The sequence below is a fragment of the Podarcis cretensis genome (assembly GCF_951804945.1).
Source record: "Podarcis cretensis genome assembly, chromosome: 6".
NCBI classification, from domain to species: domain Eukaryota; kingdom Metazoa; phylum Chordata; class Lepidosauria; order Squamata; family Lacertidae; genus Podarcis; species Podarcis cretensis.
Window position 1 is genome coordinate 17,643,286 of NC_137175.1, and position 22,994 is coordinate 17,666,279.

A 22,994-nucleotide genomic window follows, 5' to 3' on the forward strand; every position below is an offset into this window, starting at 1 on the left:
TTCATATTCATTTGTTTCTGTTCTAGTCACTTCACAGATTTTTGTTTTGCTTTGTTTAGAGTTAGCTCTTCTCTAGAATTTATAAAGCAATGTTAAGCACAATTGTATGCGTTAGAGGCTTAAAATGCAGCGATGTCATTTCCCCCCTGCTGCTTTTCAAGTTGCATTTGCACAGTGGGCATACATCAGAGAGGGGGTGGGGATGTCTTTCATCTAACACACATGGCCAGTTTTGTTCCCCACCCACCCAAACTCCTATTCATGAAGCTGTCATCTGTGCTTGCATGCTTATCTGCACATGTGCAGCAGCTGTCCCAAATGTGCACTCCTGGCTTAAGTATAAAATGAATTCAGCTTAAGTTTTCTAGTTGGATTGAAGTTGATTTGGGGGAAATGCACCAAACAGCAATATTTCTCAAGAAAGGATTGGTTTGATGCACCTTGTGGCATCTGTATGCACTTCCAAAACTAAAAATGGGAGCACACTGGATATGGAATAAATGGTAATGTGCACATAAAGGTAAAGGTAAAGGGACCCCTGACCGTTAGGTCTAGTCGCGGACGACTATGGGGTTGCGGCGCTCATCTCGCTTTGCTGGTCATGTGACCAGCATGACTAAGCCGCTTCTGGCAAAACCAGAGCAGCGCACGGAAATGCCGTTTACCTTCCCACCAGAGCGGTACCTATTTACCTACTTGCACTTTGATGTGCTTTCGAACTGCTAGGTAGGCAGGAGCTGGGACTGAACAACGGGAGCTCCCGTCGTGGGGATTCGAACCACCGATGTTCTGAACGGCAAGCCCTAGGCTTTGTGGTTTAACCCACAGCGCCACCCGAGTCCCAATGTGCACATACCCTTGAGCAAAAGGAATCATGGCCATTTAGTGCTGGCCTCTTCTCAAGAGCTTATCCTGCTGTGAGATAAACTTTGCAAGAGGCCAGTTGAAAGTTAGCCTGGATCAAGATTTACAAATTCTAAAATATATCTCACCCTCCCTAGGAAATAGCATCCAGTATTAGTTAGGGTGTGTATTATGTGTGTTTTAGTTTTATGACGTATGCCTGTAGGAGTGGGATCTGAACAAATGCAAGTATTGAAATCCCTGACCTAGATTTCTTGGCTTAAATTTTCCGCATGGATGAGGGTGTGGACCGCTGGGTTACGGAGTGCTGACAGTAGGCAGGAAACTATGAAGAGTGAAGCAGCTTAAATTTACTATTACAGGATTTTGAAATGTTGGCAGGCGTGAGTAATATAGCCTAAAATGCCCTGGTTTCACCTTAAAGATTAATTTAGGTTGTTTTATTCTCCTCTGAAGCCACACCCTGCTACAAACTTCTCTTTTAATGGACTTAAATAATATGCAAAACATGCATATTCACAAGGAACAACTTTACCTTTGATCTCTGTGGTCTGTAAACCTTCTGCCTTATTTCTTTAAACCATACCTGTTGTTAGCGGCAAAACTTGCTGTATCTGTAATGAATTCTTTCCAGGACGTGCAATTACTGTGTGCAAGGATGTCTGCCCACAGTTCAAAGCAAATTGTTACTCACTACAGTGTAGTCAAAAAAACCCCATAAGCTCAGGGGTTTGGCTCCTCTTTTACTGTGTAGGTTGATCTGCTGTCCGACTTGCTACTGTCTTGATTTTGCCCACTAGTTGGCTCCTTATCTAAAGCAAGCTGATTATACTCTCATTTTAGAGAGGAAGCAAGAAAGGAACTGATTCAGTGCTTAGATGAAAAAGAGAACCGTGGCTTTAAAAGGGTGGTGCTGTAAAAGCAAGTGTTTTTTTAAACAAAGAAAACCTAAATTCTTCAAACTAAATACCAAGATTTTGTATGAAAACAGAAAATCCCAATCTAGACTGTGTACACACTCCCATTTACTTTGTATTCAGTGATTTCCCCACTGTTGGTTTGGGAAAGTAGTGTACACATGTTAGCTGCAATCCATATCTACCCTGTCATTTCCTTATGAAATGCTGTGTTTTGATCCAAATAGAGAAAAAGAACATCTCAGCTGCATTTTAAGCCAGTAATGTGCACACAGCCTGTTACCACCTAGTGATTATGTCATAGTGTTAGGGTCCAATGTGCAGTAGATGGGTCATATTTATATTTCCATTTGTCTGATAAATCAGGTCTGGCAATTTATATTTGCAATAAGCACCCCTTTCCTCCCACCCCCAATACATAGCAAAATGTAATTTTACCTAAAACGATAAGGATTTCACGCAAAATATTTCATCCTTCAACTTTATTCTTGATATCTGACACCGAAGCTGAGTCATCTGTAGCTGTAACAAGGGATTATACAGTGAAAGGGGGGGGGGGGTATTCAACTAAGTTTTACTGAGAGTAGACTTGTTGAAATTAACGAACATAACAAGTTAGGGCCATTAATTTCGATAGGTTTACCCTGTGAAGGACTTAGCTGATTACTATCCTGTGTTTGTAATAGCTAATCTCTCCCACTTACCTCTCAAAAAACCAAACACCAGCTCTGTGGAAGATTTGCTGAAACAAAACCCACAATCTTACATGCAGCTGAATCAATGTGTAGTATTTATTAGCCAAATGGCACCTTGCCAGGATTCTGGGCACTCTACTCTCGTAACCTATTTAGATTTATAAAGGTTGCCCTTGTGGGATTCATAGCTAACGAAAAGAAAGCCTCAGCAAACCGGAAGGCATTTGTATTTCTTGGTACTATTACTGGGGATTTGGAAATGGGTGGGTCTATTCCTCCCTTCCATGAAGACATTAGCCCGTTTAAAAGAGTCTATCATTGCAAGAAGACAAATGATGAGAGGCTATAAAAATTGCACATGGTATTTGTGTGCTGCCTTCTGCATTCCTGGATAAGAACCGTCCCATCCAATGAACTGGCACCACCTTTCTTACTCTTTGCTACGGGACACGTTGCACTCACTTGGGGCCTCTCCCAGCTTTTGCCATTCTTTGAATCACAGCCAGGAATTAACAGCAAGATGTGGTTAACCTTATTGAGTCTTGCCTTTGAGCTTTTGAGCCTCAGATTTGTTTACTGTGGAAAGAACAACTGGCTGTGTACACTGTACATTTCAAATAATTTTATAACTCCCTGCTGTCTAAGCCAGCAAGCAACAGCATCAGGAGTCAAGGCAACCTTACACTAATAGGTCAAAAATTAGCGTTTGAAAGCTTTCTGAAAAAGTTAAAGAGGCACATCTTCCTTTCCAACCTTAAAGAGGATTGCCAAACCACCTCCATCAAAACAATATCCTCAACTCCACACACATTATTCTGAGGTGGTTTAATTATTTTACTTGCAACAGCAGACAAATTTCAAATAGCTTGAAGCTGGAAAAGCACAACAACAACAACAACAACAACACCTTCCATCAGAGGATGGTAAATTAAAATTTGGGGCAGCCTAAGTTACAATGGATAAGATCTCAACTCAGCTGAAATTGATATCAAAGCCTAAAACAGAGAGTCCTGAAAAGAAGCGGTTTCTATTCTTAACTGGCAGTGACTCTTTGAAATCCTTTGGTTAACAGCTTCTAAAACGTAGTGGCATATTTTAGCATACTTTGTAGTTAATTTTCATTTGTAATATTTTATTTCTTGAGGTTTAGAGGAAATTATGTTTAGTGGTTTACTATGTTTTACAACATGGAATTTTTCTTGTATTTTATATTGAAGCTAAAGATGATGGTCTGTTTGGTTGTTAATTGTCTTATAAAACGTGAACATTTTCAGGGGTGCATGTATTTTTTAAAATTTATGATGTTTTGACCTTTGTTAAATATGAAGTTTAAATATAAACTGTCCACATTAAAATAATTATTAACTATGTTTATTTCCCTAATAAAAAATGCACATCTATGCAGGGATTTTTTTCAGGAGGAACTCACCTCTCAGGTAAGTGTCATTGCCATTCTAAGAGAAAGAGGGACAGGCAAAAATACTTGCACAACTCTATCACCTAACAGAAGGGAATCTAGACAAAACATTAACCATATGATGCATACTTGGGCAGCAATATACTCCAAATACAGTAATGCTTTTGCAATGTAAAATATGTACACATTTCAACATTTATACCACACCCTTATATAATTAAAATCATAATCAGATGGGGCTTACAAATAAAAATACAAAATTAAAAACAACCATAAAAATAATACAAAATAAGCAGACGTAAAAATAAAAAAGCATCATGAACATTAGCATAAAAGAAAACCTATAAAGTTATGTCACAATGGTACATCTCACCAGTGTCATTATATAAGGCAAATGGAAGCTAAGTAACCACGTGATGGAAATGCCCCAAACAGGAAGAGATTGTTGCATGGCGAGGCCCCGCACCCAACCCCCTTTCATAGATAATGAAACACAGGGACACCAATATTTTGGGTTAATGGGATAAATAAGGCCACAACTTTATTGGTTACAAGTGTGAGATGTATTGGCTTAGGCCAGGGGTCAGCAGCCTTTTTCAGCCGTGGGCTGGTCCACCATCCCTCAGACCACGTGGTGGGCCGGACTATATTTTTTGGGGGAAATGAATGAATTCCTATGCTTCACAAATAACCCAGAGTAAAAACACAAGGCAGGCCCCACAAATAACCCAGAGATGCATTTTAAAGAAAAGCACACATTCTACTGTGGTGTAGTGGTTAAGAGTGGTCTCGTAATCTGGTGAACCAGGTTCGCTTCCCTGCTCCTCCACATGCAGCTGCTGGGTGACCTTGGGCTAGTCACACTTCTCTGAAGTCTCTCAGCCCCACTCACCTCACAGAGTGTTTGTTGTGGGGGAGGAAGGGAAATGAGAATGTTAGCTGCTTTGAGACTCCTTAAGGGGAGTGAAAGGCAGGATATCAAATCCAAACTACTACTACTACTACTACTATTCTTCTTCTTCTTCTTCTTCTTCTTCTTCTTCTTCTTCTTCTTCTTCTTCTTCTCCTCCTCATGTAAAAACACCAGCCAGGCCCCACAAATAACCCAGAGATGCATTTTAAATAAAAGAACACATTCTATTCATGTAAAAACACGCTGATTCCTGGGCCGTCCATGGGCCGGATTGAGAAGGCGATTGGGCCGCATCTGGCCCACGGGCCTTAGGTTGCCTACCCCTGGCTTAGGCATTGGAAGGGAACCACCTATATCTGACACCTGCCCATCATGCAGGTAGTCTCATAAGGGTCAACCACCAGTAGGGAGAGCCCACTGCGAGCTTCCCCAGGGTCCCCGATGAGGTCGTGGCATGGCCTTACCCCATAGCCAGGCTTCGGACAGAATCCACACCCCCAGGTCCCTTTAACGGAATACCCTTAGAGAGGAGGAGCAGGTGAAGGCCACAACCTCCCCTCCCATAAACCAGGTTTACCAATGCCTAACCGCCAAACCTTACAAAGTTGTGATGATTGCTACAAGGCAGACGAAAACCACGTGGCTGGTGCCAATTTGCCAAGTGGGAAAATTCCTACCTGGCCCCCTCAACAGGAGACCAACCGTAGTCCATAGCAAGGCCAAGATGGACAACGCATGAAAATACAGTGACAGATATGACACAGGAGGAGAAAGGAGACAGAGCCCCGGCCGCGCGGGGTTCAAATCAGGTAAGCCACACACACACACACACACACCCGGTTGACCCGATTGGTCAGCCGTGGGGCGTGACGCAGCCAGGACTCCCAGTGACATGGGAGGCATCACCTTGCCCCCCCCCCCCCCCCCGCTGTACACAGGGAGAACTCGTGACCGGCCTGCAACTCCGCCCCCCCAGGAAGGGGAGCGGTCTTATGTGGTGGGGCCATAAACTAGCAAAAAAATTAAAGAACTGGAATTGAATCAAGTGTCAAGTGGGAAAGATTTTAGTGTCAGTTCCTGGGAAAGATATTCAATTCCTTGCTAAAGTTACATGAATCGCTTGATAAAAATTTAGAATACAGAATAGCCTTGTATATGGTCACATCGGGGCTATGTGTGTGGATATTGTATCTGCAAGCATTTCAGGTTGCCAGATGGAATTACACCCTCTCTGCTTCCCCCGTAGGCTTTGGTGGGACTTGCAGTGGAAGAAGAGGGAAGAAAGTCCTTTTGTGCAAGAGGAAAATCTTCCTCTTCTACTGACAGGACTCCTCAGGTTGATCCCGCTAGATACAAGGGTTATTCAAAAGAAGGATACGATTTGAAACATCCCAATTGCAATTAATCAAGATCCATGCCAGGCATAGGCAAACTCAGCCCTCCAGATGTTTTGGGACTACAACTCCCATCATCCCTGACCACTAGTCCTGTTAGGTAGGGATGATGGGAGTTGTAGTCCCAAAACATCTGGAGGGCCGAGTTTGCCTATGCCTGATCCATACCACCACGTGGGCAGGGGCTAATTTGAGATAAAAGATTCTTATCACGCTACAAGTGTTAACAGCACAAACTTTACCATGTCTAGTCAGAAATAAATCCAATTCAATTCAGTGGGGCTTGTACCTAGGTAAATGGGGTTAGGACTCAGTGTTAAGACCGCGTTCATGGAAGACAATATTACAGTGGTACCTTGGTTTACGAACTTAATCTGTTCCAGAAGTCTGTTCTTAAACCAAAGCATTCTTAAACCCAGGTGTGCTTTCCCATAACAGCGGGAGACTCGATTTACAAATGGAACACACTCAACAGGAAGCGAAACATGTTCTTATTCCAAGACAAAGCTCACCAACCAAAACGCCTACTTCCAGGTTTGCAGCGTTCTTAATCCAAGTTGTTCATAAACTAAGCTGTTCTTAAACCAAGGTACTACTGTACTTGGCTAAGTCGCCAAGGAAGCAGCAGCAGCAGCCTTAAATAGCTTATCATTGCCAGGATCTGTTCTATCTGCAGGTGTTAATGCAATCATTTCAGCAATGCTAAGCAAATTAATCACTAACCTGCTATTGCAAAAGGTGTGTCTATTTAATATACATTTAAACTCTCACTGGCTCTAATTTTTGAATCTATTGCCATTCTACTACAAGCTTACAATTTTGTCCTCCATGCATCCAAAGTGGGCTGGACTCCACAAAACTTTATGACACTGTTGAGATGTTTGTCTCTAAGGTGCCACAAGCCTGCTGTTGTTTTTTGATAAAAGTGTAGTAAGAAAAAAATGTGGGGATTTGTCTTAATGGCTAAACTCACACATTTTGTAAGATTAAAAGAGGCAGCAAAATGATACACTGATCACAAACTAGACGCCTCTGACAAATGCAATATGGTTTTTCAAGCAAAAATTCAGAGTGATTTAAGATCTTCTATTCATAGGTTAAAGGACTTTGTGTTAAATTGTGTTATATTAGTATTGTAGATTTTTTTCGGATAAGATTTGTTTATGCTCAGTATAATTTGTGTATATTTTCAATTTTTGAATTTAATTCATTAATTTTAAATTTAATAGGAAAGGAGAGGGGGGAAATTCCAGGATCATTAAAGACCAGTTCCACAACGGCAGGTTAAAAACATGATCAAAGACATTCTCTCTTGGGAGCAGTACAAAGATTGGAACTTTACAGTCTTAAGAGCCTTTTAAAAAGTGGGCAAAATAAACACCTCCACTTAAAATTTGTACCATGCACCATAAGAAAATGCAATGAAACAAATTAACTCTGAGCCATGTACAGTTTGGGCTGTTGGCTGGTCTAAAAAAGTACTGGAAGCAAAGATTACCCAAAATCAATACTGACATTTCTAGCAATGATAAGATGCCACCCATTTTTTTTCTTTTTAGCTCCATAGTCATCTAAATGACAGCAGCAAATCAGGGGTCATTATTAAGGGGGGATAACTTGTAGGAACCAGTTAATTTGTTTCCTTCGCCCATTTAAGAGTTACTGAATAACCCCTTTTTGCTTTCAGAATCTGTAAAGCTTGATGTTTTGTTTTTCTTTTAAAAAAATAATAATAGCGGTCATAAGATGAAGCACAAATTTTGGCGATGCAGTAGCTGCCTTTGCTTGCACTGTTAACAAATGGAGATGCAAATATTGTCTTCCCATCTTAGCTCCTGGAGAGGCAGTTCCATTGATATGCTAATAGAGTCTTTTCTCAGATTCCTGTTACCCAAGACTGGAGAAGCTTCAGCACTGAGTATGACCCAAGCAAGATATCACTTCTATATGGAAATTAGATATTTTCCATGATTATGGATTAGGAAACGGGCGGGTGGGAGCAAAACCTTTATAAAACACTGGATTGATCAAAAGATGCTTTTGAGGTCAAGTAATAAAAAAATATTTATTTATTCAGTTCTCGGTACTTGGCCAAAACGCCCCAAGCAACTAGCCATAAAAAGTACAGTGAAACTTTATCACATGAGACACTAATAAAATTAATGTTTTTCATGATTGTGTCAGTATTTCTGATTGAATCAATAGCTTGGAAAAGATAGTTGCAATCTTAGAACCTGGCAGCTGAGTTGCAGAAAGTAAAACAGAATGTAAGAAGAATAAAAGTGAAACAGAAGTGTCTGATTTGCGTAGTTGCCTTTTTAAATTTTGGTTTACACTTTTCAGCACATTTTCATGTTGTCACTGCTAATCAATACTAAACAATTCAGTTCCATTCTATTCTATTTACTCTTCCCCTCATCTTATTTAATAGGTTTGAGAGTGCAAGAACTCTTTCAAGGCAACCAGGCTAGTTAGCTTTAAAAACAACAACTCAGCCACACAGACTAATGTCAGATTACAACAATTTACCAGACACAGTAAATAGGTGGGCAGTCTCTTGTATTACCATAATGGTCTTTGCTACTCTTTTAGCCTGCTTTAGCTTTACCACCTTAATATTGGGTGATTTATTATAATTATTTTGCAGCTAAACTGTAGGCGATCGAAGGTTAATCATACTAAAAGGAGACTCATTGAAATAAATGGATTTAAGTAATTTAAGGCCTTTGATTTCCATGGGCCAAACTCTAGACATGACTAACTTCAGATCTCACCCTGTTTCATGTTACAAACAAACAATTGTAAACTGCTCTGAGAATTTTATTAAAAGGTTTTATATGTGGGGTGTGTGGGTGTATATACACACACGCACATATAAGCAGAATGTCATGCGGAAATGGCTGGGTTTCTTATTTGTTTTGTTTTTTGGAAGGAAGATGTCAGGGAGCTGGCTATGTACATAGGGAGGGAATGTATCACAAAATCCAATTCTTATCCTTATGGAAGCAGCCTGAGCATTACTTGCATATTTATTGATTTTTTTTATCGAAATAAAACAAAAAAATAAATAAATGTAAATATAAAAACATATTTCAACATCTTGAAATAAATGCGGAAGAAGAAACACATACATCTGGGTTTTGCTTTTTCTTCCAAAGGATGTCAGCAAGAATAAATGTCTACCACGGTGGTGTTGTTGTTTTATCGTTTTCCCAACTGCCATTTGAAAAGCATGTAAAACAAAAATAGCACAACTACAATTCAAAGTACTAGAAATCTCAAACAAGGGGTTTTGCCTTCTCTCCCTTTTCATCTTTGTTTATCTTTTGTCTCCACTTGCACAGCAGATAAATCATAGCTACAATGAACACATAGGTTCATGTCTAGTGGTGGCCATGCTTTCTGTATACACAATAACATGCAATTGTTATATAAGCAGTTGATGATTTAATGAAATTATCTATAACCTGCTTTTTTGTTGCTAATTCATGATTTTACAACAACAACAATAACCCCACTAAGTTATATTTAAAAATACAAACGAGATTTTGTGTACATCTCTACTTGTTGTATTTTCTTTGATCTAATATGTTACTTAGAGCAAACTTCAGCAGTTGAGTGAGGAAAAATATTTGTATTTGCTCCTCAGCAAATCAGCTTCTTGCATTGTAGGAGAAAAAGATCGCTTCTCAACCCAAAAGAAAAAGGCATTCATATCATGTTTCTCTATAAATATGATCAAAGAGCTAATGAGGGACTTCCTTAGCAATATACTGCCATTGCAGGAGAGGCTGGGGGGGGGAGCCCCCCCCACACACACACACATGGGATGCAGCCATTATATAAGCCTGACAACCCACTAGAGGGAATACTCTCCAGGGATTGCTATGAAAAGAGAAAAGGGGATGCATTTTTAAAGTGTGTGTGTGTGTGTGTGTGTGTGTGTGTAATTATTTATTTTTTCAGTCCTCATCATATGGAAATCTTAATGCAGCTTAGACAAAGCCTGAAATACTGATCGGTTCTTCCTGAAAGCTATTTTTAAGCAGGATTTGCATACTGCTGTGCAACAATGCCCAAGCTTGGCAGTGACAAAAGCCGTACTTGAGTGATGCACACACAGATGCCACACAAGGGGCCCTTTTGAGATGTGACAGCCTGGAATGCACATGCCAAAAAACGGGGTTTCACTTTTGGGGAGAAGCACTCAGCGGAAATCCAGCTTAAGGAACGTTAAGCATGGCTTTCTTTTTCTTGGGTCTCCTTAAACAAGGCAGTCTTTTTAGGCACTAGGGATGCTTAAAAGCAGTCGCCATTTATCCATTTCCTACACTTTTCATGTAGGATTCAATTAAATTCCAGCTGTAGTTGATCAGGAGGTCTTGTGCAACAAGCCTGCTTTCCCAAAAAAGGACACAGACTTTGTGAGATAAGGAAAGTGATGGGAAGATACGCTAGATTCTAGAAAGATAACACTTCCTTTGACACAACACCTCCCGCAAACAAATCGGAGTGTTCGTTCTGAGTGTTCAGAGTGTTCACTCAACAAACTGGGCATCTGGAAGTGTCCAAGATCTCACTATAAATGTACATTTAAAAAAGCAAGTAAGATGGTGTGCATGTGTGAAAAAGACATGGGAAGAGCAAAGGAAGAAAAGTGTGCCCTCCTGCACATGCCTCAATGAAGGGTGGGGAGAGAAAGGCACACTGACTTGAAATTGTTGTTTAGTCGTTTAGTCGTTTAGTCGTGTCCGACTCTTCGTGACCCCATGGACCAGAGCACGCCAGGCACTCCACTGCATCCCGCAGTTTGGTCAAACTCATGCTGGTAGCTTCGAGAACACTGTCCAACCATCTCGTCCTCTGTCGTCCCCTTCTCCTTGTGCCCTCCATTTTTCCCAACATCAGGGTCTTTTCCAGGGAGTCTTCTCTTCTCATGAGGTGGCCAAAGTACTGGAGCCTCAGCTTCACGATCTGTCCTTCCAGTGAGCACTCAGGGCTGATTTCCTTCAGAATGGAGAGGTTTGATCTTCTTGCAGTCCATGGGACTCTCAAGAGTCTCCTCCAGCACCATAATTCAAAAGCATCAATTCTTCGGGGATCAGCCTTCTTTATGATTCAGCTCTCACTTCCATACATCACTACTGGGAAAACCATAGCTTTAACTATACGGACCTTTGTTGCCAAGGTGATGTCTCTGCTTTTTAAGACTGGAAATACCCAAGAAGAATTCTGTTCCAACAACACATTGCCAAAAATAGTTTATAAATCTGAGCTCCTCCAGGTATTGTTCTGTACGTTCCTGAAAGCCAACCTGTACATCATCCCACTTACACTGCCACATAGAATCACATAATTTTAGAGTTGGAAATGGCCCCAAGGATCATCTAGACCAACCCTCTGCAATGCAGAAATGTTTTGCTGGAAGTATGGCTTGAACCCATGACCCTGAGATTAAGAGCCTCATAGTCTACCAACTGAGCTATCCCTCATAGGAGTGACTTACTTCTTCAGTATCGCTTGCTAGCTCCCACGTTTAGCCTTTTCACACATCTGCAGAGACTATCAATGTAGAATCCCTTATACTTCTGGGTCAAGATGTGAAACTATAAGGTGGGGTAAAGGGGGAAAAAACCCTCACTCATCACTTCTAGATGATCTCTTTATTGAGCATTCATCGCATTGACTATGGCCCTGCCCTCCCTGCACTGACATTTCATAGTTAAATCTCTTGCCACACTAAGAGAGGGTGCAGAAGCCCAATATTTGGCTTCAGCATCCTGCTGCATGTCTGAACAACACGCTGGGACAGTGTGTCTCATGACATAATATCAGGAATATAGGGAAAGTGTCTCATGACATAAAATCAGGAGAGTCCATGGCAAATAGAGGAAGCTGGAGTATCTACTGCATTCATTATGATTAATGGCACAGGAGCACAGACAGCACCTGCTAGCCCTAGAAGTACAGTAATTAAAAGTTTTAAAGCATTAGGTGTTCAAGAAGGATCTGTCAATTTAAAACAGGGAGAGCAACCTGACTTGAAAGTGAACGACGAACAGAATTGTCAGTTCCACTGATTGTCACTGCAGTTCCATGTGCCAAAATCACTGGTGACATTTGGGTGTGAAGGATCCTGCGCATAAATCCCAGCCATGTATGCATTTGTTTGCTGAATTCATATCCCACCCTTCCTCACAAACAATCCCAAAGCGATGCAAATAGTAACATGTTAACATTTTAAAAAGCTTTTACATCCCACAATAATACATCAACCCTAACCTCACCTCCTCACAAGTCCTCCCTACAACAGACCTCCTGGACAAAGAGCTAAGTTTTGTAGTAGGTGCCGTAAACTTACTAGAGTCAGCACCAGTTTTGATTGTGGGTGGAGAGCACTCCAAAGGCAGGCTAGCACCATGGAAAGGCCTTTGCCTGTGTAGCTGAACAATGGACATTGTCCAGGGATGGAATCACAGAAGAACTTAAAGCCCAGGCAGGATAATACAGGGCCTTACACACTATTACTCACACCAAAGAACATTGTGTTAAGAATGTAAGAAGAATCTTGCTGGATCAGGTCTAAGGAGCACCAGGTCCAGCTTAATGTTCTCACATTGGCCAACCAGATGCTTAAGGAATTCCCTTAAGCAGAACCTGAGTTCAACACTCTTTAAAATGTATTTTAATGTATTTTTAATCTTTGCTGGAAGCCGCCCAGAGTGGCTGGGGAAGCCCAGCCAGATGGGCAGAGTACAAATAATAAATTATTATATTATTATAAAAAACAGTTATTATGTAGTAGGCTAAGCCCACTACACCAGCTGCAACTTCTGAATAGTCTTCAAGGGCAGCCCCATCACAGTGCATTACAGTAATCTAACCAGGTTACGGGAGCAAGGAACCTTATGGCCTCTGTGTATATGTATTTCTGTGTACAGTATATGTATTAGTGCCTTCTTCTCCAATGAAACTGATTTGCATGCTTCCTTTTAACCTAGCAGAGGCAAAAGAAAGTATTGTACCAAATATAGCTAGTTTGGAAATGAAAAGGTTGCCACCAATACTAGTCCCACTCAGAGATAATGGACATTACTAACTTAGGTTCAATATGTCCTACTCTCAGGAGGACTAGCACTGGCTATAACCCAAAACATTTTGCATGGGTTACTTTTAACCCAACTTGCCAATAGTGACTAGTACAAGTATTTAAAAGATTAACAGTGCATTCCTCAGTATGTTTACTTGTGCCTAGTTTAATCACTATACCACCCAGACTTGCTGTCCTTTATGAAAATTTCCAACTGTGATATCAGTACATTCACCCTAGGGAATAGATGCCTGACTTGCTTGTTCTGTTCCGATCTGTTCTTTTCCTGTACTAGTTCAGGGTGATTTTTAGTGTAGTTTCTTTCTTAATGTTGACTAATGACTTTCTTCTCTTTCCCACTTCCTCCTTTGATGGCACACGGATGTCATAGAATTGCTAAAGAAACTTCAGCCACTAAAGCATTTCTGTGTCTGTGTGCTACTTCAATAACTGTTTTGCTCACAGATTTTATCTCTCATCTTGAATGCACATGGCCCGCAAGGCAACGCATTGGCCTTTTTATTTATTTTTATTTTTTAAGATGGGGGGGGGGAGTTACTCACCCTATCCCACCCACTATGTCCTCACCCCTTCTAGTTAATGTTTGACTTGTGATCATGTGCATAACACCTGATCCCGTTTCACTTTTTAAATCAGTGAAAAGCTATCCAGTTTCAAATTCACTTTCAAGTTGTATTGCCCTTCCTCTGTTCGACAAATCATGCTATTGCTTTTAAACTTTTGATTAACAGCTAGATTTGCCACCTTTTTTACTGACCCTGCTCCTGTGCTGTTAACAGCAATCTAGCACACAGAAATTGATTTTGTGTAGCATTTTCCTACTTCCAGGAGAAAAGCACCCACAAAATGCTCCCTGCACCCACTTATTTATTTGGGTCTGGCTGCTGCTAAAGACACAGGAGCAGGACAAATTAAATGATATTTTTTAAAGCATCAACCTTAAAAAAACATTTTTTAAGAGCCAACCTCCCCCCCCCCTTTTCACATCTTCTTTTACCCTGTGCACTTACAATATTTTATATAAAGGGTCAACCTAATAAACATTGCCAGTGTGATACAACAGAGGCAGTATCTGGTGTTGTAGTCAAGAGTGCTTGTCGAGGGTGGTGAAAACCCCAGTTCGAATCCCCACTCTGCTAGGACATTTTGGACTTTGTATTCATATCATAAGGGGACGCGGGTGGCACTGCAGGTTAAACCACAGAGCCTAGGACTTGCCAATCATAAGGTCGGCAGTTTGAATCCCCACGACTGGGTGAGCTCCCATTGCTCGGTCCCTGCTCCTGCCTACCTAGCAGTTCGAAAGCACATCAAAGTGCAAGTAGATAAATAGGTATCGCTCCAGAGGGAAGGTAAATGGCGTTTCTGTGCACTGCTCTGGTTCACCAGAAGCGGCTTAGTCATGCTGGCCACGTGACCCGGAAGCTGTCCGCCAGCTCCCTTGGCCAATAAAGCGAGATGAGCGCCGCAACCCCAGAGTCGGTCACGACTGAACCTAATGGTCAGGAGACCCTTTACCTTTTACTATTCATATCATACATTTAAAGCACACAACTTCCCTAAATAACCCTGGGAGCTGTAGCTTACCCCTCACAGAGCTACAGTTCCCAGCACCCTTAAGCAAAGCAAGGAGAAAACCTGGTATGGGTGCTGAAACTGTTATGTTAGCACTAGTCAAAACTTCATTTTGGATAGTCTTAGAGCAGGCGTAGCAATTGGAGTTGGTGAGCACCTGAACTTCAGAATCTGCACACATTTAAGGCACTTTGATACCATTTTAAACAGTCATGGCTTCCCCCAAATAATTCTGGGAGCTGTTGTTGGTTAAGTATACTGAGAGGTGTTAGGAGACCTCCAGTCCCCTCCTCACAAAGCCACAATTCCCAGAGGGGTTTAACTGCCAATCCCTCTTCCCAGGGAACTCTGGATTCAGACCAATATAACGCCTCCCTCTTCCCAAGTTTCCTGAATTACAGATATTCAGTATTTTGCTATTTCAGTTTAATCAATATTTCCACCGTACAAGATAGAATATCAGTTCTTGCCTTCTCTCAAATGTTCCCCTTTCCTCAAATGCATCCCTAAAGGGGTTGTCTTCTGAGCAAGAAACATATGGAAGCCGTATACCACACCTCAAGCTGATGAAGTCACTATCCGATTATGAGAATTTAGGCTGGGAATGAAAGACACGGTTGACAGAGAATTACTCATGAAGTCTTCCCTTTTAATAAGCTGGTGTGGGATGCTGTACAGAGGCCTTGGCATGAGCCTCACTGATCATTTTTGAATGAAGGAGGCCATTTTTCGTCATCTCCTCTCTCTCCCGTATCTTTTTTTTTTGTTGTAGAACGCTTTCTCTTAGGGAAAGGGTGGGGGAAGCCGATAGTTACAATATGAGATTATATGCTTCTGCTTTCATGGGTCACCTCTAGAATATGGAAACTGAAGTGTTTTTTTTTGGGGGGGGCTAATTAGTTCCATTTTCCTCCAATGGAGCAGAGCGACCCAGCTGATATGCTTTTCCCTGCAATGTTTCATAGCAAAATTGACAGATTGAGAAGTCCTATTTATTATCACTTTTATTTAAAGCCTTTTGACCCTGATGGTTAACCACAAAAGGCTCACAGAATGACTGACATGTGATTAGTAAAAACAAAACAGTCCCTACACCTCAGGGTTACTGTCTGAAAGGGGGGGGGGGAGCTTTCACACTTTGCGGGATCTACTTCATTATTTCTTCTACTATAAGGTTACCAGATGTCCCCGTTTCCCGGGGACACAGTCCCCAGATTTACAAATCAGTCCCCATACAAAATCCATTGAAGTTGAAAAGTGTCCCCGGATTCATTGAAAAAAAATCTGGTAACCTTATTCTACTAGGGTCCTGAGGTCCACCGACAGTGCCAGGTGCAAATAGTGTCTCGGCTGGGTGAAAGCTCATACCAATAACAAACTTAGTTGGTCTCTAAGGTGCTACTAAGGATTTTTTTATTTTGGGTGGATGTTGTTGTTGTTGTTTCACTTTATATTTCAACAGAAATCTCCAAGTGGTTCACACCTCCAGTCAATAATAAGCTATACTAACGTTTATTATTATTTCCACATTTCAAGTAATGTAATTAAGCAATAGTATCTTAAAAGAATATGCAAAAGTAAAATAATGGTATTTCAGTAAAATAACTGATGCCACTAAAGAAAATCATGGGCGAAACATCAAAACACACCAAGATAACAGCATCAAAATGCAATCTTGAAAAAGAATAAACATCACCTGACAAAAAGGCCTCACATGTAGTATCACCACAATCATTCACATGACACAATCCAAGCACACAACCCCCACATGCCCAGCGTCTAAGAATGAGGGGGCCAGGGACTTTTGTACACATGCCCAGTCCAGGAATTTGCAATCAGTACCATAACAAAACTCCCTACATGAATATCCCCTCCTGGTTTATCCTTCCCATCCACCCCCACACCATTACTTTTCAGGATGTGTGCGTGTCTGAGTAGTTTATATTCAACATTTGGGAGTCAGATGCCGTTACCTATTTATTTCAAAACGTACCAGTAGATCCTGATCTAAAAGACATGAAACAAAAGTAGAAAATGAATGGGGAGAGGAAACAAACTCAGGCACCATCCATTCTTTAAAAAGTCACACGGGGATACTTCTGGTTTGCTCTTTTTAAATGACACACAATGTACCGAGGCCGAGATCTAGTTATTGAACCATCTCATCTGCCCAGTTTTATACGCTGCCGTGTTCTTCCCTGTAGTCTCTCTCTCTCTCTCTCCTTAGCCCTTTCAAAGGTTATTCCTTCTGCTGCGCTGGCTCCAGGAAGATTCGGAGAGATCAGATTTCTTTGTTCTAGCCCAACAGTTCAGAGAAGTGAAACGGCCTCCCCCATGTAGGGATGTAAATGCAATTTAGTGAGAAGTTGTAAAACAGGCCAGGCGGGTTTCAGCTTCAAGCCTGGAGAGTTTAGCTTTATTTACTTTACAGCTTTCCTCTGCTGCTGGTTATACTAGAGTGACTTCATTAAGTGAAGGTAGTTACTTAATCACGCAACCCATACTGTCAGTGTCCTTTTCAGCTTCCTGCCATCTCTTTTATTCAAAGTGCTGAGCCCGTTCCCTCCCAAACAGTGATATTGCTCTGCCTGCCATTTATGTCTCTTTGATCCCCCAGCAGTCTATGCTTCAGATTGAAATGAGGCTGAATTGGAAGAGAACCTAGGAACAGAGGAAGCTTTCTTATATCAAGACAGACCACTGGTCCATCCAGTATTGGCCAATATTGTCTACACTGACTGGCAGCCACTCTTCAGGCTTTCAGGAAGGGAACATTCCCAACCTTACCTGGAAATGCTGGGGATTCAATGCAGGACCTTAATAATAATGATAATAATAATAATAATAATAATAATAATAATAATAATAATAATAATTTATATGCAACCCATTGACTGGGTTGCCCCAGCCACTAGAGTGCCTCAAAAACAGATGCTCTACAATTTAGCAACATAGGGGAAAATAAAAAAGCTATCCTAATACCAGAGGTCAAGGTGAACAGTTTGTTACTTCACAGAAGTTCTTAAATGACAAGATCCAAAAAGCAAGAAGCAAATGATCTCCTTGGGGATGATTAAATCAACGGTCAGCTTAGATGCTTCATCCACATTTTGGCTCGTATCTCCCTACCTTTACCCAACATGCGGCCCCAGAAGCAAATGTGGTTCTTATGATGCAAAATTATGTCTATCCCTGTTCTGGCATAGCACATACTTGAACCTTCATTAATTAAATCAGTCTCTCTTTGCTATGGGCAAATCTCTCTCTGTCTCTCTCTCTGTCTCTCTCTCTCTCTCTCTCAGCTTAACCTACCTTGAAGGGTTATTGTGAGGCTAAACTGCTCTAATTTCCTTTGAGGAAGGGCATAATAAACAAATAACGACTGATGCCTCATGCTCCAAACTCTTGGTAGATATTTCTCAAGACTTGCCATTTTTCCACAGTTGTACCAGTTCTGCCAAGTAAAACCAGTTGCACAGAAAGCTGCAAAGTTGCGGTTCTATTTTCCAGAGAATAGGTAAAGTGGACACTTGCAAATCTGCGAGCTGTTTCGTGGGGGTGTAGCAAACCTGAGCTGACCCCCTCTCTATATGTTGTTGCTTTATTTGTGGAATTTGTCTGAACTTTGCAAATGTTACCAAAAATATACAAATCAGAACAATGTGTGTGCGCTTTGCCTCGAGAAATGCAGTGACAGCCTATATTGTGTGATGATCACTGATTGACTCAGAGAGGGACTATCTCCATGGGAACAGATGCATGCCTCATTTTCAGCAGTCACAATCCACAGTCCTGCCTATAATTTGTTTACTACATGAAGTGTGGTGGAGGAACACAGCAAGGGCTTTCTATACCTATTCCCTGGTATATAATCTTCTCCTGGATTTTGAACAAACCTTAATAGTTTGTGCTTTCAACAAGCAGGGGAAAACCATGGTTCAACAAACATTTTATTATTTATTCATTCATTCAGTGGTGGGGTGGGGGATATTGAGCATCATTTAAAGATGATGCATTACCTTGGTGGGCAGGGTGGGTGGGGAAGATTGTGCCATTGTTCCAGACTTTAAAATATATGCAATTCCTAGCTACAATTCTATGCATGTTTACCAAGGAGTAAATCCCACTGAATTTGGTCATGCTACCTGTGAGTCATTATTTATAGACTTGGGCGGTGCAGGAGATGGAGGTGATCCAATCAAGATCACAGCCCAGGTTGGGAAGATCAATGCCTAAGTATTAAAACTTGGATCTTATGTAGACCAGCTGCTTATAATGTCTGTGTGGAATGTTGCTCATCAAGTACGTGAACACTGCAGCTATTGTACCCTAAGCAGGCTGACTGAACCCTAGATAATCGGCATGTAACCTTCTCTATTAATAGTGCAGACAGATATGTGAATTAGCTGAATGCCACGGACATATGCCATGCATTAACTCAAAGGCCTTACAATCCTCATAACAACTCGGGTAACGATTATGCCAGTAATTATTCTTTAGAACTTGATAACATCAGAGGAGTAAAAGAACAGGGTGGGGGAGGGAGATCAATAAATGATTTGTCGAGCTGATGAATAATCACTCACATAATAACAAGCTGTTAAGGTTGAACTTTGTGGGTTATTTGGCCTCTAAAACGTATAGGTTTTGATATTTAACAGCTGCTGGTCTGCCCTTATTTTTCTCTATTTCAGCTCAGCAACACCCTACTAAAGAAAACACAACCTGAATCATAAACCTGCCATGATTTGCATTTCAGCACAACTTGTTAAAATATCTTGCCTGGCGTTTCCTGGAACTCAGAGGATGCTGAATCGCAGTAGTTGAAGTAATATTGGTGGTAGTAATAGTAGATAATTACTGGTAGAAGTATTAGTATTGCATGTAGTTGTTCTGATCTTATTCAGAAAGTCTTTCAGCAAAACAAGATGTGTGGACGACCCATGGTAGTCATCACCCATGAAATCCCCCCCCCCATGCTATATTTTTATAATTTCCATATTATTAAGTTATTTAGACCCTTTCTTACCATGTAATATATAAGCACTGTACAGAAAACTAAAGCAACAACAGGCGGCTTAACAAATGTTACAAAAATACAGTTACATGCACAAATGCTGAATGAAAACCAATTACTGATAAATATAAACCAATATCAGTTCCTTCTCTTTCTTTCACTGTCCCTTCTCCGCCTCCTGGCTCTCACCCAAGACTCTGCCCATGGACCCTGGTTCTTACAAACTTACAGACTATCCCCAAAAGAGGAGGGTTCCTGGAAACTGCTGGCATCACCTTAGCCTCTCCCTCAATCCTCCACCCGGCACACACCCAGCTCCAGGCTACACGTAGGTCTGGTAAGTTTCCCAGGGGGTCCCAAGGATGGCAGATAGGGCATAAGAAGTGACTTTCTACCTTCTACTGGCTCATCTAGCTCAGTACTGTCCACACTGACTAGCAGCAGGTCTCCAGGGTATGCAGGACATTCTTCCAGTCCCTCCTGGAAGTGCCGATGATTGAACCTGGAACCTTCTGCATCCAAAGAAGATGCTCCACCAGTGAGCTATGGCTCTTCCCCTCCAATCACAGCTGTTCTACCCACTTCTCCTCCTCCAGCTGCTATTTAAATATACAGTGATGTATTCAATTGGATTTTAGTTATGCCTGAAATATATACAGTGGTACCTCGGGTTACATACACTTCAGGTTACATACACTTCAGGTTACAGACTCTGCTAACCCAGAAATATTACCTTGGGTTAAGAACTTTGCTTCAGGATGAGAACAGAAATCATGCTCCAGCGGTGCGGCGGCAGCGGGAGGCCCCATTAGCTAAAGTGGTGCTTCAGGTTAAGAACAGTTGCAGGTTAAGAACAGAACTCCAGAACGAATTAACCCGAGATATCACTGTACTGGAAACGCTCTCTAAAAAAAACACCATGTGTCAGGGGTTCAGGAGCAGAGGCACAGGGAAGAGAGGAGATGGAGAGCGAAGGGGAAGAATCCAAGGGGAGCGTAGGAGAAGAGGACAGTGGACCGAGGGATTCCATGAGCCTCTCCAGCGAATCGGAAGATTCACAGAAGGGGGCGCCAGTGGCCAGGGGTAGGGGGTTCCCAAGGGGAATGTCCCAGGAGCAAGGGGGCAGCAGGGACTCCCAGAGCAGTAGTTGGAAATCAGGACCAGCTTCCCCACCAGAGCAGAGTGGGGGGGAAGAGTCCCAAGGATCAGGGCCAGTGCATTCCCCACCAGGGAGAGAAGATAAGGCAGGGCTGACCACACCTCCATCGGGGAGTCAGACAACGGAGGGGAGGTCAGATCCGGCCAGTATCCCGGAAGAGGGAAGCAGTGACAGAAGTAGTGTAACGGTCAGGAGGAGGAAGGTCACTGGGTTGGCGCGAGAGGCAAGTTCAAATGTACAGGAGCGCGGGACAGCAGAGAATGAGGATTGGGAACCGGGTCCTAAAGCCCGCCGGAGGGAGGGGGAGGAGCTAAGCGACACAGCGTCGGAAGAGTCCAGAAAGGGCAATGCCCCAGCGGGCAGGAGGACCCAGAGGAGGAGAGAGCAGCGTAAAAGGTGGAGCAGGGCTAGGATCTTAAACTGGTGTCATAGGGGAGGAGACTCAGACGGTACTTCGCCGGTCTAGGGTTAAGACGTAGAGCTGCGCGCTGCGGCTTTGAAATGGAAACTAAACCTCAATAAAGACTTTTGTACATACGACAGCCTAGCGTTGGTCCTCTGTGAGCTGGGACCTAGAGGCAGCTCTGACACCATGTAAATGCATAATGTTGGACCCACTGCTAGTCTTCCACAGAACAGACAAACTGTAGACATGGCTAAGGTTCATTAATTTCAATGTGTTTACTCTGTATAGGATTAGGATTAGATAGAACCCTATATATTCTCCACTATGTAAGACCCTATAAATACTACTACACAGTATTTGTATGATGAATACCAATAAATAATCAATTTCATCCCCCAAAGGTGCGCTCCTTCATTGTCTCCCAAGACAGACGGATGCGAATAATAGAAAATATTTGTAAATCTATAAATATCCTACAAAAGTTTATGAAAGCATTATGTGCAGATATAAATTCCTGTTTTTATTTTGTTACAACAACATGAAATCAACCCCAATGCCAGCAATCTCCTGATTCTCACTCCTTTGGATACAGAATTTAGATGCCCAGGTGTGTCATACATGAACTTCACACATGTGTGAAGAACAATCCTGGCTATCTATTCCTGCCCCTCCAACGCCCTCAAAACTAAGTTGTACAGAGTTGTCCCCACTCTCAGCAAAGCTGCAAGAAAACATTGAGCTAACCCCAGTTGGCTAAGCTTTTGGCTGAACTCTCTTTAGGACAAATGAGGAATATGCTGCTTATTTTGCAAAACAACAGGAGCTATTTTATCTTTCTTGGATAAGCCTTCATTTCCCCCCACCTCCAAAGGAAAGAAGAAGTTATTCTTGTACAGTACAATGTATGACACAACTTCTGGCCTTTTTGGAAAGAAAGAGACATTACAACACTGGAAGAGGAAAGAAATGTTCAGATTCAGAGAACTGAAGCCCTGGAAGCAGAGCAAAGGTCGGAAGTAAAGCTGGAAAAGTGGCCAAACCTGTTTGGGAGGGTGTTAGGCAGCCTGACAGTCAGTCAGTAGCACAGAACAAACTGACCTGGAATACCAAAAATACAGAAAATGAAAATCAATAAAAGATTGCATGATGGAGGTGGGGTGGGGACACCAAAAAGCCCTCTAAATCCCCAGCAACATTACCATGTAGTTTTATTTGCAAGTTATGTGCAAATACTAAAATTTTGGAACTTTCTTTTGAAGCTTTGTGTGAGCATGCCTTTTCTTTCAAAGAGTGCAAAACAGGGTGTGCACCTTATTCGTCCTTAATCATGTTGGAGGGTATTTTTAGGGCTAAAACTGAAGGCATTACAATTCGACCTGACAAGCGGGGCTTGCAACAAAATGTTGCAGCACGGACTGCTCCAATTGGGTGTCTTATTCAGCCAGCCATGCCCTCCACCAGGACACTTCTTTTTTTATATATAAATGTTTATTAAAGTTTTTTAAATACAAATGCAAAAATAATCA

General features: G+C 41.8%; 1 long non-coding RNA gene across 1 annotated transcript in view; it reads right to left on the reverse strand.

The window, feature by feature from the left end:
* The window catches only part of LOC307218169, a 47,715-nt gene extending 25,188 nt beyond the window's left edge, over positions 1 to 22,527 (reverse strand). Inside the window, exon 1 of the long non-coding RNA XR_013839847.1 lies at positions 22,509 to 22,527. This is a non-coding gene — a long non-coding RNA (uncharacterized lncRNA). The remainder of the gene's footprint in view (positions 1 to 22,508) is intronic.
* Between the last annotated feature and the right edge of the window lie 467 nt (positions 22,528 to 22,994).